The sequence below is a fragment of the Amblyomma mixtum genome, chromosome 3, assembly GCF_055824585.1.
Source record: "Amblyomma mixtum isolate Tamu chromosome 3, ASM5582458v1, whole genome shotgun sequence".
Taxonomy (NCBI): Eukaryota; Metazoa; Arthropoda; class Arachnida; order Ixodida; family Ixodidae; genus Amblyomma; species Amblyomma mixtum.
Window position 1 is genome coordinate 142684554 of NC_143014.1, and position 17339 is coordinate 142701892.

The 17339-nt window shown below is 48.4% G+C and overlaps 1 protein-coding gene across 5 annotated transcripts in view; it reads right to left on the reverse strand.

The window, feature by feature from the left end:
- Pde11 (Phosphodiesterase 11) overlaps positions 1-17339 on the reverse strand; it is a 376721-nt gene that overhangs the window by 85073 nt on the left and 274309 nt on the right. The window contains exon 1 of one of the 5 annotated variants that reach the window (XM_089581358.1): positions 12918-14178. The exons of the other annotated variants lie outside the window; for them this stretch is intronic. The gene's annotated coding sequence lies outside the window, so the exon portion shown is untranslated. Of the gene's footprint in view, positions 1-12917; positions 14179-17339 lie in introns of those variants that run through there. 5 annotated transcript variants of the gene reach the window in all.

Here is a 17339-nt window from a genome sequence, read left to right on the forward strand (position 1 = left end):
CGTCAAAAATTACGTCTCGCTCTTAGAGAGCCCGAAAACGGACGTTCGGGAGAATCTGCAAAGGCTAACGGAAGGGGGGGGGGGGGGGGGCCTCTTTTAGTACTGCCACTGGTATATCGCGCTAAAATTTCGGAACACGCACTAGCTATAGTCCAAACCAACGCCTTATCGCTCCAATCAAGCGTCTTTTAAATCGGTGGTAGATACTATCTTCACGGCTCGACTTATTCAATGACCAATGCTTACAAAACAGCATGCTTCGATACACAACTGGCCGAACTCGACGCGGGAAGACGCGCGCGCGTGCTAACGTCGGCGAGCGCTGCGCCTCGCTCCTCGGCCGTTGTCGCCGGCGTCATCGAATCCGTCGCGTCGTCGCTGAAACGCGGACCACGGTGCGGCGCCGAACACGATCCGCTCCTCCGGATAAGCGATGCCGCCGTCTGCCGCGCCCGGAACGCGAGACCTAACGCGGCTCCCGTAAATCAAACGGGCGCCGAGGTGTCGGCCGCGACCGTAGTACAATACGCGGGTCAGCACGGTTTCCCCTTTCGCGCTGGCCTCTTTGTGCTCCCGACGTGCACAGTTCGGCAACGCTCGACCCGGCCAGTGAAATACCTTGGCATCTGCAACGTTTGAAACCTAGCAGATACTTCTATGTTGACCCGTATACTTGTGCGCTCCTAGAAATATTCATAAAAGCGTAGCCGGCAAAGCGTCCCCGTTGGTTTTCTGAGCTCTCACGGTTTAAAGCTGCGCTGCTAAAGCGGACTTTCTTTTTTTTCCTTCCTGCTTTCCTTGAAGCGAGAAATTTTCGTTGCAATAAGTCGAAGCGAATAAGCCTTGCCAGAATATGAAGCAGCGTAGAGATACGAGACACAGCTACGGCAACCAATATTTCATTGGAAGCCCGCGTGTTCATTTCGCCTACGCCCCGTGTTCGCGCACTGTTCCTCCGTTTCTCAAGACCACGAACCCTGCAGCCCGATTTAGGATGTGTCTCGTGGATGTAAGCTCTGCCACGGCCGCCGGACAGATCGAGCGACCATGGCCCTGCGCTTTACTACGCATTAAAACGAATTTTGAGTGTCTACGTTTTTTGAGATACCTCTCTTGTGTTCCATAATGTCCAACCTGCAATATTTCTTGTATACGCAAAGCTTGCCAAGGCGCTATGTATAGCAAATATTTGAACCGCCATGGCATATGAGACGGTCAGATTCTCTTCATCACCGACTCTGTTTTTTTGCCATCTGCGGTGAGCGCTTCGCACTATAGCTTTTAAAACAAACGCGTAGCGGCGCGAACGTGCGTTTCCATCGTCGAACGCCAAAATTTAGCCTGCCCTTGCCATTCTCATGGCCTCGCAAAGCACGACACGTAAGTCCAAGCGTGCAGCCATGGTTGTCAACGGTATACTGAAACCCGGCAGGGCAGCGGAGCGCAGCAGATGAGCCTCCTCGCTTTCACAACCACGTCGGAGGCAGGGAAATCGCTAGAGGGCGCACGGAATGAGCCAAAGGGAAATCAGAGCCACGTAACGCCGGCCTAATGAGCGGACGGCTGCAGGCACATTCCTCCGGGCGCCGGCCGGTGACAATGACGAATGATGCCGACGGGCGAAGCCGCGCATACGCACACGCGACCCAAGCGGAAACCTTGGTGGGGGCCCAAACCAAACGAGATGACGGCACGCGCAGAAGCACTGCGCTCATGCAGACGAGGGATAATGGGAAGGCATTGAGACCAATTCGCCCGAGGGCCACCCCGCATGCAAAACGGAAGCCTTTCTTGCGTCCTTCTATTCGCGTCACCACCCGAGCCGTGCCTGCGCGCTATCACTCGTCGCGTCGACAGTGGCGGGGGATGGTGTACGAGGCGAGTCCCGCGGCTGATTGCTGCAATGCAGGCGGCAGCCGAGGGGGGGAGGGGGAGGGGGGAGGAGGGGGCGCAGGTTTGCGTGCAAAAAAAAAAAAAGAGCGAGTACGCCAGCCCTGAGCTGAAGAGGCCAATAAATGTGCGCGCATGAACACTCAGTGAGCGTATCGGCCTAGGGTACAGAGCAGAGACCGTTATAGCGATTACTGACGTATGGACAGCCTGGGAAAGGCCATGTATACGTATAATATATAAAGCACCCCCGTGTTGAGAAGTGAAGGCTATGACGTAGCTATCGAGTGGGCACCCTCTATAGTCGTTGAGCGCTACTTCCGCCGAACTGCCGGAAGCTCGTTACAGCGTATAACAAATCACCTATGCTGCAGGGCACAGAGCCACTTACCCAGCAAAACGCTCGGCGGCAGTTTGGCATCTAGCTGCACTCGTGAAACACGCATTTGTTTCGCACGCCGGCGCGGGAAAACTGCACGACACAGCACACTGGGGACTGAGTTTATCGTTCGCTAAAGTGCACTCCATAAGCTCGATTCCCTTCAACCGCAACGCAGCAGTCGGTGCACGAGTAAACCCAATTTTAGGAAGCTATCGTGATGAAAGAACAAGAGTTGCTAAGGCACGAACGAAGCCGGAAACTTTCGTTATTTGTACTTAAGTCACATTTTTCCACACTAGATACTGCTTTTTGAAGTCTTTCAGCGCACTTCCTTACGTTTATCATGTTTGCGGCAGTTGCGCGCAGCGCGTACTTTCTCTACGTAATCGGCTGATCGCAAGCGATCTGCACCTTCAAGGGCACGACACAGCGGTCTGTACCCCCAAGGGCACAGCAGACGCGACTAATCAGTCCCCCCCCCCCCCCCCTAATTAAGTTTGCACTGCGGAACTGCGCGTCAATCTGAACGATCGCGACAGCGCGGGCGCGTGCACGTGCAAGAGGGCGTGCGTGCAAAGAAGCGTGGTGTAGCGTGGTGAAAGCAGCGCGAGCAGCGCGAGCAGCGCCCCAGTTTTTACTTTTCTCCCATAGATGGCGCTGCACATCAGGCGCAGCAGCGCCACCCGGCGATGCTTTGCCTGCTGGAAGCGCTGGCTGGAACTGAGACGTGCCGAGTAAGGCAGAGGCGGGCCAAGCTTCTTTCGCTGTGTCAGGGACAACAGAAACGTTAAAAGCAAAACTGTTCGCAGTTGAAATATGGGCACGACTATTCGTTCCGTTACGCTACGCCTTGCAGCGGATTTTATGGGCCGAAAGGTTCCACAGGCCCGCCATGCGTCGGAATGCTGAAAAAAAAGCGAAGACAACGCACGTGTATGGCAGCTGGTGCGGCATGCGGGGTTCAACGTCCCAAAGCAGCACCTGGGCTTGTGAGAGACGCCGTAGCGGGCAGTGCCACCCCAGTTTCTACCAAGCGTCGTAACGTGCACTGACGTCGCACTCAGCAACAGATGTCTCAGCCATTCAGCCACCGAGGCCAGAAGTTTCGACGTGCTTCCGCGTGTATCGCGGTGTTGCGGTAGCGGCTCAGTTCGTCGACCACAGATCGGTTGCGAAAGTAAACGGGCCAGAGGATTGGCGTTTGTGGAATGGGTTGCTTCACCGCGCGCTCTTTCACTCAATGAATACCTCGAATCCGCGGCAGGCTAAGAAAACAAACGGACGAACAACTCCATGTTATCTGGAAATGGCGATCACACTCTAAGAAAAAAAGGTGTAAGAAGGGTGCATCTTCACGACTTATGCTATCTGAAGGCGCATGGACTAACGATGCACTTTGCAGAGTGCATCGTTACACCCGTGTGGAGGTGGCGGAGGCCGTTAGTCTCTTTCAGAAAACTTACCCCCTTTTTTACTCTTCAAACCAGCTGTGTTCCCTCTGCGCGAAGACATGTACAGCAAAGTATGCAGCCCTCACCGCCTCCCCTCTCGAAGACGGCCCTCTCCGGAAAGCGGGGTGGCGGGGTTATTTTGAGGACAATAGTTAAGAGCTACTCTGGCTCACGCTCCCCCACTGCATTGATCCTTTCATCCGCGCTGGCGAAACTGACCGCGCCTCCTCGCTTCTTCAAGGGACCAGAAGCTATTTCTTCGAAGAACGCGTACAGCGATCTTCTGCCCATCTCCGCCTGACATGGTCGGCAATAATGGCGGACGAGGCGGCTTGGCGGATGCACAGAACGTTACTGAAAAAAGGTGCATTGGCCGCGATCGGCCACGACAACCATCACGCATGCAAACATGCTCTTGGTTGCTAACGACCAAAATAATCACTAATATTCGGTGCATGTGCTCTCATACTCATGATTGGATATCATTTTAAAAAAGAAGTAAGTCAGCAAAGACAGACGGCATGATCGGTGCTGTGTTACTCCTTTGACCAATCGCAGCTCTGAACCAAATCAACAGTTTAGCGCTTCAACACACCAGAGGCATGAAAATTATTGCACTTATAATTTCGGCTTGTGGTTAAGCTTTTATTAAAGCGGTAATAAAAGCTTTAAAAGGAACAGTTTTGCTTCACAGCCAGCGTAAGCTCTATTAGTCAGCGCTGTTCTTCATGTTCTAATAGCGTACGATAAACGCCAGGGCGCTTAAATTCCCTCCGTACAATTTCGAATAACGTGCACTGCTTTTCGAATAACCCCTCGTTGTGGCACATGTTCCTGAGCAAATAACAGACGAATAACAGAAAGGGTTCAGGTTAACATGCATACAAGTTAATAAATCAAAATCGGACGAACGAGCGAGATTGTTGACGCAGTAATTTTATGTTAGCTGAAGATGCAGTGTAACGCAAATCCCGAATAAATTGCACTCTCATATTTCTGCTCCATTTCAACAACCAAAAAGAGCCCTACTCGCTGATAAATGCGTGATCTTCACCACTAATATTGACAACGCTGAAAAACAAAAATGCAAGAAACTAGGGAAGGAATAATTCTGCATCTGAACTGAGTTGTGAACGTGGCCTGAACATTCCATATATATAGGTACTTTTTTGTTTAGAGCCCTTTTACCAAGACACGAGCCAGGCCTCAGAGTCGCACTTTTGCTGGTCTACTATTAGATCACCAGCATTTGTACATCTGCTCGTAAACTCCTCAACGCAGCGTAAAAGACATTTCTACGTTTCCTTTTCAAGAAATCTAGGGATCCTTTCTCTCGGCACAAGATAGCGAAGCCCATAGTAATCAGTTTTCGAGATAGCTGCATTTCCTGATCATGTTTTGGCGCATACAAGTGTTCCACATTGAAGCAGTTCAATTTCAGCTTATATTAAATTTATAAACAGGGAGCGAGGCGACTAACGCGATTTAAGTCTATTCGAACTTCTCTTGCGTATGAAATTGTGCTACCCGCCTACAAGAGCAGAAATTAGCTTAAACTCAGTGTACGTGTACGTAACTTTTAGCTTTTAGGTTGTTCCGCGCAGCTTTAATGCAGTCAAGTAGTACTGATAGTCAGAAATGAAGTTGACTGCCTCCAATTTTTTTTTCGAACTGTGGTGCTATGGAAGCATCGAATTCCGCAACAAACCGGGTGCCAGAGGAAACAGTAATCAAGGCGCTTATATTGCGGCAGTGCATTGTGAATTCTTATGAAATGGTTCATGCGTCAGGAAATAACTCTTTCTTTTAGAGGTTAATGATAAGCACTAAACAGTACATTGCACTAGATAGACGCAGCCCGAAGACCCAAGCTCGAAAATAAATGAAACTACGGCGTATAAACTGGCAGGTTTTCCTTCATCATCGTAAGTTGCTTCGGATGACTGAGACTTTTGTCTTGTACGCACAAATAAAACTGAGCTAAAGGACACATTGTATCGCACTGACGAACCAATCTTTAACAAAAGCATAAATTCAGCGGTGGCAACTGCCTATATTGAATAAAATGAAAGCGCGTATAATAGACGGAATCGCCCGAATAACTAGTCGGTTGAAGCGTCTTAACGGGTGCTTGCTGGCATAGCGCTGGCAGTGCTCCATTTCTGCTCTGTTGACCCATTTTGAAGATATTTTGAGAACTTCGCGAACACTGGAACGATGAGAGGTGAGAACTGCTGCATCAGCAGTGGTCGACTGCCGCTTGAAACCCTCTTCTACGCCAATTCTTCAAAAGTTCAAATCTCGTGAATCCCCCCCCCCCCCCTTTGTTTGCCTGAAACTTCTTTCTACTCGGTGCGGCTTTAATAAATCCATATTTCTATAGCTGTATCTATTTCGCGTTTTTGAACCAGAGCTGGTTTTTTGCTTTTTTCGAATTCTCCTAACACGTGCGGCCTCATAAGCAAAAAGAAAGCTGAAATGTCATACCAGTATTGCAAACTATTATTGTATCTGACGTGGAATCAGTAATTCTCTAGCATTTACATCGCTTTTTTAGATAGTTCTATGAATGACTCAGAAGTGCAGGAAGGGCAGTTTATTGATATTTATTTCGCAGTGCCTTCCTCGTGCGGCAGTAAATGAGAGCTGACGAGAACGTACGTTCCACTACTCTGAAAACTATTGTTTTGCATACATCGTAGATTTACGGCAGCATCTGCGCAACAGCCGGCTGCACTAAATATTTCAAACGCATACTGCAAGGCGCTCGTTGTACCCGAGAACACAAGAGCTGTGAGCACGCAAAGAGCGCGGAAAAATTAGTACCACATGGACAGAGCGGCGCACGCAAAAAGAAGCGAACCCGCACATTGCAAGCTCCGAAGGCTGTTGCCCCGCACGCGGGCGGCATGACCTTGGAGCACTGGTTCCCTCAGTCAGCGGAGAAAAGGGAAAGAGGGGAAGCGCGTCGCCTCGCCGAACAAAAGAAGGCGCAAAGCAATGGCAGTGGCTTGTAGTTTTTTCCTTCTCTTTTTCGGTCACGTGCCTGTCTATTTGGATTGGCTATTTCCTCCCCTAGAGTCGAAGACGAAGCCGCTGCTTACACGTGACGCTCGTCGTAGTTGTTGCAGGGTGTCGTGCGTGCGAGTCAGGGCGCGCATTCCTCATTTTGAGCTGTGTGGCCCGTGTGCGTTCGTGTTCGCTTGTGCTCAGCGATTACTTCATCGTGCACGCTTCATCGATGTGTGATGCTGCAGTGGGCGACATCTTCGCGAAAGAGTGAACGCCTGGAAGAAACAGCGCACGCCAGGTCGTCGCGGCGCAGCTCATCGTACGTATTCTTCGCGCCAAATTTCAACCCTACAAGTAAGTGACCTTTTCGTTTGGTCATACGGGTTGTTTCCTGCCATTAAATTATGGTGTATTCTGTAAAGATGCTTTATCATGAATTGTGCGCGCGAGCCGCTACTTGTTGCTATTTCTTGTTTTGAGCCGGTCGCGTGCGGCCGGAGGGAGCCTATCGTGTACAACACACGATCGCAGCGGCGCAATCTGCAGGCGTCTTTCTCATGCTTTCTTTCGCTGCAGGCTCTGATCCTTCGTCTGCTGTGCGAAAGAACATTGCCGGTCGTCTCTTCAACGCAAAGTATTTGTCCCTGCTCACGACCATTCAGTAAGGTAAGTTCAAACCGCAGTCTCCGTTCAGAAAGGGGCGAGTAAATTAGTGTGCGCGCTTCTGTGGCACGTAATGCGCGCAGTGCTCACATCTACCGCAGCACTGTATGTGGTTCTTATTGGACAGTAATCCCTTTAAAATTTTAGCGCTACAAGGCAACTCCTTCTGCCAGGCCGCTTTTTTTTGCGAATGGACAGCGTCAATTTTTTTTTCTCTTTACCACGGAGTAGCAAGCAGACGATAAAACAGTAAACGTGAAATTTATTTATTCATAGGCAAGAAATTAGCAGCTCATTTGTGCTCTGCGCTTCCTGGCATGGGGCCGTTTTCGCTCACACCTTGCAATATTTTTGCTAACCCAGAATGTGACTTATCATGGCAGCAGTTTTACTGCATTAAAATGGAAAGATGCGAGTGCTAATGGTGTTAAGTTGATATGTAGCTGACTCTTCACTCAGGCTGCGAACTAATAGAGAAAAGTGGACTTGTTTAGTTCTTTTTACTAGTGAAAAGGTCGGGGCTAGTTGGTGGCCAAACATTAGCTCACAAAAGCGTACAGTCTATGTCACCTCTTTTTGTGCTCTTGTATTCTCTTGTGAAAGAGTGAGACGTTAGGTTTGATGTCGCTGTAAGAGGTTGAATAGAAGAATACGCTAGTCGATAAGCTTTTCTGTTTAGAACAATAAGGATTTTGGTTGCACTGCGGCAATCTGTCGACGAAAAAAAAATTCTGTAATGAATACTGTCAATCTCTTAAGCAGTAACAGTATAGTTCTTTCTTTTTTCTGCAGTGGCTGTTAGAAAATATGTTAATTATGTTAGGCACTTAGTGACAATTCACTGGTAATAGGCCATTGTGCTGTAGAAGTTTGTCTAGGCTTTTGTGCCAGTGCATTGCATCAATTATGCCTCTTATAAATATGTGCAAGTGATGCAATGGATAAAATTTGGAATAAAAAGTTGTTTCTCATTTTCAAACTATTCCTGTCGTTTTTTAAGCATGTGTGCCTGCCATTATGTGGTTTAATGAACATATAAGTTATCACTAACCATTAGACTAATGCTATAAATGACGCTTCTATTGCAGTGCACCTGGGAGAAGGAGGGATGCAAAGGTGCACAGCCATTGTCACTCCTAGCACCGAAGTTCAGCTTGGATTCTTCAAAACCGTACAAGTGGCCGGGAATAGATGTGTGTGGTATGTATGTTTTTATGTAAGTGGGACATTGTTCATCATCTCTTGATGTCCATCCGTGAACATAGTGTTCTATGTTGCACAGCTACAGCCATTCTATTAGATTTTAGAGCTTTTCAGTGTTTTCAAGGACTTAGTTCTGAAAGAATTTTTAAATAATGGTTTGAATAATCGTGACCACTTTTTATGGCATGAAGTATAAGTGCAGTTTTTTTTCTGCAAAAGTAGGCTGGCCTTAAGCAAAGATTTCATATTGAATTAGTTTGAGACGTGCTGCCTACAATTCATGTTGCTGGCGTCAGAAAACAATGACACACCGTTATGGTAATGCTTGGCAGGGTGGCATGCTACCAAGCTAATATGACTAGCACCGTTTATGCATGTGAAGCTTAATGTGATATGCAGCTACGTGAGGCTGTTAATCTTCTTTGCAGTGTTCACACTTCTTTTTGAGTAGGAAGGTGCTGTTCACTGATGTGAATAATTTCCAATAACTCACATGAACCCATATTAGTTTTATTTCACATCGGAGTGAACTTAAAATGTAATTAAGCTCACGTGCCCTGCATGTGACAGCAGATGTGGAAGGCAACTGTTTTAATAGCCATTCTTGCATGCTGTCAGTCAGTGTTTACAATTTCATTATGCTGAGCATCTGAAAAGATGTGTAAAGGTTACATTCTATTGTGCCGGCAAAATGTAATTCATGGGAATTACTGCTGCTGCATATGCTGCAAGCATTGGATGAAGCGGCACTGTCTAAATAAAAAGACGAGATTTGTAATTTCCTCAAGCAAAAATAGTGCTTTAGAAGGAGACTGTTCTATGCTGCTTGTGTAGTTAATGTAGTCTGTCAGTGAAGGCCAGTCCATAACAAAAGCTTTTTGCATAGGCATAATGTAGAGGTGTAGTATGAAACAGGCTATGAACGTGAATAAAAGATACCTTTATTATAATGTGGTCCAAATAATTTTTTTTGGTATGACGTTATCTCATGAGTGGAGACAACTCTTTAGATGTGTAAGTTGCCCTTGCTATTATTTCACGTTTAGCCCAAAGCTTTTCCTTGTTTTACAGGAGCTGTACACTAAAATTTATAGTGCATAGCCTTTGTGCGTAGGCCTTTCACCAGGTATTTAAACTTTATCAAAAGGCTGTGACAATGGAATGCACCCAGAAATGCCATTACAGACACAAGCTTCCTGCTGTTTGCTAATCGGAAATGAATTCACAGGTAATATATGCAGGGAAAATTACTGTTGGAGGTATCACTCATTGATGCTCAGATAATCACCTACACTTCCCTTTTAGGAAGAAAATTCACTGTATGGGCAACAAACATATAATGGCATCAGAGACTAGAGACAAATTGTTAGCAAGGGCTGTATGAAACCTTAACCACTCTAGATATGGAGAACTAAACACACGAGAATGGAGAGAAGGGTTTGTTAAACGGCATTTCATTTTATCACCTTTTAGTAGTTTCCATTTCATGCACATGTTTTTCTGTTTCTTGATATGACCCTCTTCTTAGTCTGGCATCCAGGATGCCTACAGCCTGACTGTGCAGCTGGGCACAATATTCTGGATTTTTCCTGAGAAGCCAGTGTGCTTGTGATAATGTCAGCATATGTGAGTGATTAAGTAGCTGCCATTTAAGACATGTTTTGTTTTTCCTGCATATTGTTTCTGATTTTGGTTCTCATTAATAAACAGAAGCCTGCACTTGTGGAATTGTTTTCATGCATCTCCCTTTATCCCTGCCTTTTGTGTGGTTTACACTTTTAGACTTGAATTAACTAAGTCCATGGTCACGTCGTCTGTGCTTTGTGGTTGCAAAATTCATTATATGTTTTCTTCTCTGTGCAGGTCAAATACATGGTACATACTGCCTCCACCTGTATGAAGAAGACTGCCAGGGCCATTGCTGTAATATGGTGTAGCATGTGACAAAATAAATATGACGGTATGTTTCTTTCTCCAATTCGTTTATGAATTCTTTGTGTACATTCTGCAGTAGTACCTGCACCTGAACACAATGACACAGACCATCTCACATGAAAGATTCGTCGCAACATTTGGACACTGCCTGCACTTCCAGAAAGACTCGGGTTTCTACCATGTGGGTCAACTTTAGTCCTGCATTCAGTGGGCAGGTTTACGCTACAGAAGGGTAATAATGCTCTCGTGTGGACAGTATAAATACACCACTGAGTAGTGCATAGATACCCTTTGCAGTAGGGCATTACTTTGTACCACTAGAAGGGTAACTTTATCCATCATGTAAGGGCATAAGCTTGCACCACAGGGGTGCAAACTTTGCTCTGTTTATGACGGTATAAGTTTAGTCTTTGACAAAGTAACTTTGCACTTCTAGACGTATCATAAATTTACCTGCTAAAGGTGCAAACTTGCACCTTGCATGCTAGGATATGTTTATGCTTTCTTCAGGCTAACATTTACCCCTTTTAGAAAGGCGTAATGTTATACCTAATTGGTTTAAAGTTACTCTTCTTATGTCAGTGCAAGTTTAAGCTATTAGAGCGTAACATTACTCTGTGTGCGAGAGCATAAATACTTAGTCTCCAAGAAACAGCGTAACCTTACCGCCAAAAAGGTGTCAGCTCAGCGACAAGTGTTTTACCCCCCAAAAAGACTAAGATCACACCTTTTTTTCTTAGAGTGCAGTGTAAGTTAGACGTCTCTTCCACACTGCCGTTGCAAATTAAGCGCATATGTGAAAAAGAAAGTTCCGGTCAAACCCACGGCAGCAAGTGGAGGAAAAGCGATGGCACCACCTCGCCCAGGCTTCCTTCCTTTCTTTTTTTTTTTTTTTTTTTTTTTTTTAGCGCGAAAGCGCTACTTGCAAAGCTGAAAAACCCGGGGTATCTGCGAAGCCTCTACCTTTGACCTCTGACGCAGCGCCAGCGGCGGAGGTCTTGCGTAGCTGCTCTGTCTGCGCGCTACCCCCCTCCCAACTCTCCCCGCGCGCGGCTGCCGATAGCGGCAAATGGTAAGAGCTTACATGCGGTTGCCTTTCAGGCGGTGTTGCCGCAAGTGCTCCCGCGCGTCCTACTCGGTTTAACAACGTTAAAACCCTACCATTTTTTTTTTTTTTTTTTTTTTGCTATACGCGCGCTCATCGCAGCAGGGCGAGCGCACAGAAGGTTGTAAACACGATCGAGGCGAGATACAAGGAACGCCCCGGCCCTACTTCCTGCATCAAACATCGGCGCGCGGCCCTCATTAATCATCGGCACGCAAGTGCTTCAAGGCCACGCAGCGACGTCGGGTGAGAGAGGGGAGTGGAGGCTCGTTCGGCGCGAAATTGGACACGGCCGACAGACGTTGCGGAACGCGCTCAGAACGAGGTGCGGTGGTCAAGCGCGCCTGCCCGCCCCTTCACTTCTGTCGAGGGCGACACCCCCCATGGTCGCGCCGGCGTACGCTGGACGGAACCTAACTGAAGCTGCGGCCCTGCACGGTGCAACTGTGACAGGAGACGTGCGCCAAGCATTTTTTACCCAGGCCGTCCTTCGCGGCGCGTTACAGCGCGTTCCTGCGGCCTGCATCAACTGTGCCTGCGACCAAGTCGGATCGAACGAACCCCCAGGCGCGGACGTTGGCTCTCTCAACAAGCCGAGCCCGCCATAGTGTGATACAGCTAACTGTGCGTGCAGTGCAAGCACTTTCATCCGTTCGAGGAGGAGATACCCCAATGCCAGGCAAGGGCTGGCTAGAGCACGGCGCTGCCCGTGCTGAGCCAAATTACGCACTATCTCTACCGCAGTCCATTTCAAAAGCTACCCATTTCAGAGACTACACAGTGGACCGGAAACAGAAGTAAAAGAGGCCGCCACGAGGTTGGAGCCAGGGTGACGCAGTTCTGCTCTTCGTCAGAGGGGAGTTGAAGTGGTCCAACCGGTAGAGGAACGCGTCGAAAGATCGAACACATTCAACACTCTCCACATCAAACCCGGAACTTCACTGCGGTACCTCGATGCGACAGAGGCACGGACGCGCGTTAGGAGGTAGCCAAGACAAGCAGCAAAACGCGCCTCTTACTACAATAACAGGACGATGGATACGTCTCGAGCAATAGCTGAGTGCCGACGATAGAGAACGCAGAAGCGCCCGTCTAGAAGTTGTCGCACTCGTTAAAGATAAAGCGACTAAACCAAACAATAGCCGTCCACTGAGGACTGCATACCGTCATGCACTCCGTCCGCAGCTACGGGGACACCTCGTTTATGAACTACGGGGTCAAGAGCATGGCAGCAGAAGTGAGCAGAGTATACTTGAACAGAGAAGCTTGTACTTACGGAATCAGCGCTCCTGGGGCCTCCATTATGCGAACTACCGGACAGAGGCCGATCTTTCACGCGTAACACGAGACGCGCGTCTTCCCCAGAAATTCCGGCGCCCGCGGACGCTCTGCGAACGCACTTGTCAGACGAGTGCAAGACGATGACCGCGCTCTGTGTGGAAGAAAAGGCAGCGGCGACTCTAATTATGCGCGAACAGCCAGGCGGACACCCTCCTCCTTCCTGGCTCTAATTGCCTCCTCGCAGACTAAACAACGGCGCTGCTCGTTCACGGACGCGGAGCGCCTGGTGTGTTATTACGAAATGCGCGTGGGGAGAAAACAAGAAAAAAGAAGGAAAAGGGGAGCGAGAGCTCTCGGCGTCGTGTTTACGTTTGGAAAGTGTAGTTAGCGACACCAACCGGGTTCGGCGTCATAAGTGGGCGGCTCAATCCGCGGCGAGAAAATTGCACGTCTCGGGTAAAAACAGCAGAATAAAAACGAGCCGATACGAATCGAAGCGGCGGCGCACCGCGCGCTAAGTGCCACGCACTGACTGTTGTGGTAGCGGTATTGTGTCGGGCCTTAATTTCGACCGGACGCCTGTTTGAGACATTCCAATAAGCTTTCCAAAATACTGTGGCATAAAGTTGACTCGCACCATGTCTTAAGAAGCTGCAAGCGCACTCAACGCTGGAAGGCATATAAACAGGCTCGTTGCCTTTAACAACGAGAGTTGCATCTGCGACGTTGGAAAAGAATGCCTGCTCCATCCGCACTGCGGCGAGGGGAAGCACATCCAAAACATACGATGGGAGGAGAGTACGCGGCCACGCACATGCGCTTTGCGTTAGACAGTTACTGCGCCTTTACTTTCATCGTAACAGACTTTCGGCGTCTTCGGGCGAGGTGCGCGCTCACTCGCAATCACGTCCCCCCCAGGGTTGCCAATTTAGCTGTTTTGTAGCAAGATTTAGCCACTTTTGGAAGCAAATAGCCACCGAGAATTTGTTTCATCATCATCGTTTTATTTTGTGAAACCAATACATCGAAACCTGATTGGACCCATAGGCAGCTCGGCTAGTGAAAGGTCCAAATACAAGATATTCACACAAGAAATGGCAGACATTCAAATACACATGTACAAAAAGACGTGAGATACTACAATTGCGGAGTTGCAAATATGTAAAGCGCATACATATTCTGAAAAACAAACATATTCTAAAATGTCCAAACACAAAGGTATTTAGTCCCACAGCTCTGGACAGAGAAGAAAAATGTTTCCAGTAAGGCCGAAAAATTATGTTTGAGTTTGATGTCATCGGGAATCTCGTTCCATATATGAGCACCATTGTACTCTAATAGCCTTTGACCGTAAGTGTTGTGACAAGGCGGTAGGTTAACTCTATTATTAGTGGCGGCTCTTGTTTGTCTCAGTGGCGATCTAAACAGTGCAAGAAGAAATGGATCATTAGTTCTTATTACTGTGCTTATTATTTGAGCTATCTTTAGTTTGTATGCAACTGATACCGGTAATCGCAGTTCTTGAAAGAGTGGCCGGCTAGGGTCGGTTGCCTTTGCGAAGGTTATGGTACGAACAGCACGTTTCTGCAAGCGCAAAATTGATTCTAAATACGTTTTATAGGTACCGCCCCATGTGTCTACGACAGCTACGAGTAGCTATAATCTCTGTTTCTATACAATAGCTCCAAGTTTAGTTCTTTTTTCTAATTATACCTTTAATCTAGCGAAATTTAAGAATCAGTAAGTTGACAAAAGGTTGGGCAATTTTGGGAGAAGTAAGTTCATCCCACCGGTGATATACAATGTTAAGCATATAGCATCATCTGCAGTCGAGCCCGGGTATATCGAACCCGGATATTTCTAATTATTGGCATATATAGAACTCCAAAACACAGAAAACCCCCTTGAAAAGCCTGTGTACAAGTATAGGAAAGTCGCGCAGTATATAGAAATACCAATTTTGCCGGTCATTCGATATATCGAAGAACTGCGAGCCGCGCCCCCGCAAGTGGCACGTCTCCTATACGACGCATTTCGATCACTTTTCGCGTGCAGAAGCAGATAGGCTGCGCGGCCTTGGGCACCTGTTGCGCTAGCGCTGTGAAAAGACGTCACGAGGAGAACGTGGGCTGTGCTTGAGGGTGGCCTTTGATTTCCTGTACTCATTTTTAGTGCCGCATCGCTGTCACCGGGTGAAGCAAACCTAACTAAATGCTAGCGGTGGCCCCCGCCTGGCGAGCGTCGCTCGTTTCGCTCCTAAAGACGTTGCGGAAACGAACTGTACCGTAATTTTAATCAGCAATTATCTTATTTATAGCGTACTAACAGCGGAATAAGACATCCTATTTTAAGCAGCGGCTAGTTTCAACGAACCGTCCGCTGTGGCTTCGATGCGCAACAGGTTAGGCCAACCAATGCCTACCGAGCGGAGCGCTGCCAGCACGCCGGTGTGCGGCACGTCGCTGCCAGAATCTCGTCACTAGTGCGGGTGCAATGTATTCTTGCTTGCAGGCTACAGATAAGCTTACATATTGCCATTTTTATATATAGAATGATAGATATATCGAACTATTTCGCGATCCGCTTCGAATTCGATATATCCGGGTTCGAGTGGAGGGAAGATACAAACCACCCCAAGCAAACGTGTGCTTCGAGAGAAGGAATGAAGCAGGCAATGTGGAGGAGTATTTTAATACCAATTTTTTTATCTCCCTCTCTTTCCTTTTCCTGCTCCCCCTTTCCCTAGTCACGGTGCACCGCCACTGATAATACAGCACCACCTTTCTTTTCTCATCCTCTGCGACTCGTCCTGCAGCGCTGGTTTCCCCGATCTGCAGCAGCCTGCTTCTATCAGTCACCTCGCTGGTTTTCGCGCACTTTCTGAAAAGCTTCTTCTCTGACCGGACGCAGCCGCTTCTGGGCAAAGAGGAGAAGGCATCACCTAACATGTACAAGGCTAAGCACCCTCCGGCTGTCATCGGTGCATTTTTCTCCGATGTTCTCGTACTTTCTACGGCGTGAGCGGGCGAGTTCTCGTTAGGGTTGCGCTGGCTACTTAAATGCGCGCCGATTTTCGTGACACTGACGCCTAACGTTTATTTCGCACGCAACAAAACCCGATCAGCAAGATCTACTAAAGGGCGCTGCACAGGAGAGAGGAAAACAAACAAGGTGCACACGAGCGGGGAAAAAAAAAAATCCGAAATGCTCCAAGGCAGGGCACCGCGCAACAGAATGGCCACCAAAAATGGAATAATCTTGTCGAAGAAGTTTTCGCTTCCGTCTTCGTTTTCAGAAGTAGAGAGGCCAGTGCCCGTGACCAGCACTCTCGTCGCGCTGTGGTGTGGGCTCACGATGCGGTTCTCCTTACCTTTCAAAGCTCTGGATAGTGAGGATGCATGGGAGGGGCGTTGGGAAAGAGGCGGGTGCTGGCCTGTTCAATTTTTAGCGTCGGGTGCAGAAAACTGTACCCCTCCTTTCCTTCTAGGCTCGATGCCAGCTTTTGTGGGTTGCTTGCTTTTGATGATGACTGTACACAGCATAGGCTGCGGGTCACCGTAGCGATGATCGCGCAGGAGAAAAGTTTCGTAATCAGCTGCAGGGTTGCGTACAGTTTACGTGTGCATGCCTGCTGACGCAATCACGACAGCAGGTGATGCAACAGAAGCGCTCAGTGCGTACAGGAAAACTGTAACGATGGTATGACGCCACATTACCGACAGTTGCAACTCCGAGGGGGAGAGAGTGGGCGGCAGCAAAAATGCGAGGTCGCAGCCGTAATGAGAGGCTGCGAATGTGCGTCCATGACACGCACAAGGATACCGATTATGGCCACCAAACAGCTGCGCGGCCAAAGGAAAACAACGCACAGAAGGTTAATGCATGCATAAAGACTCGTTCGACGTCTGCCGCCTGTCCGAGGAGGGGGATTTTTTGAAGCGCAAGGCTGAGCCGCGTTTCCTTTTTTGTTTTTTCCTTCACATCACTCGCCCGCGCGTCGAGAGCGACTCGCATTTCTCGCACGAATGCATCCGCGTTTGTCGCCGCTCCAGCGAGCGTCGCCTGCAGCTAAACGCTCAATGTCGTCTAAATATCTCGGCTTCGCAGCGGTCCCGCCACCCCGCGGACGAAACATCGGAACGGGGAGCAGTTTGTTCGGAGTGTCGAGGTGCAACTGGGATGTCGAAACGGTCGCAGGGTCGACTGAGGCGAAATATGCGGCAGCTTACGTTCTGCAACCAATTTAAGCGCTTCTGAACACGCATATGTACCGTGTGAACATTTCGTTCGGGGTGGTTAGTACAACTACAACACCAGCGTCATAACTGACCGCTGTCCCCTTTCCACTGCCCTAGAGAGGTAACGAACTGATAATGCATGCCATTCCGTGGCAGGAGGATGGCCCAAGCCCGAGGAT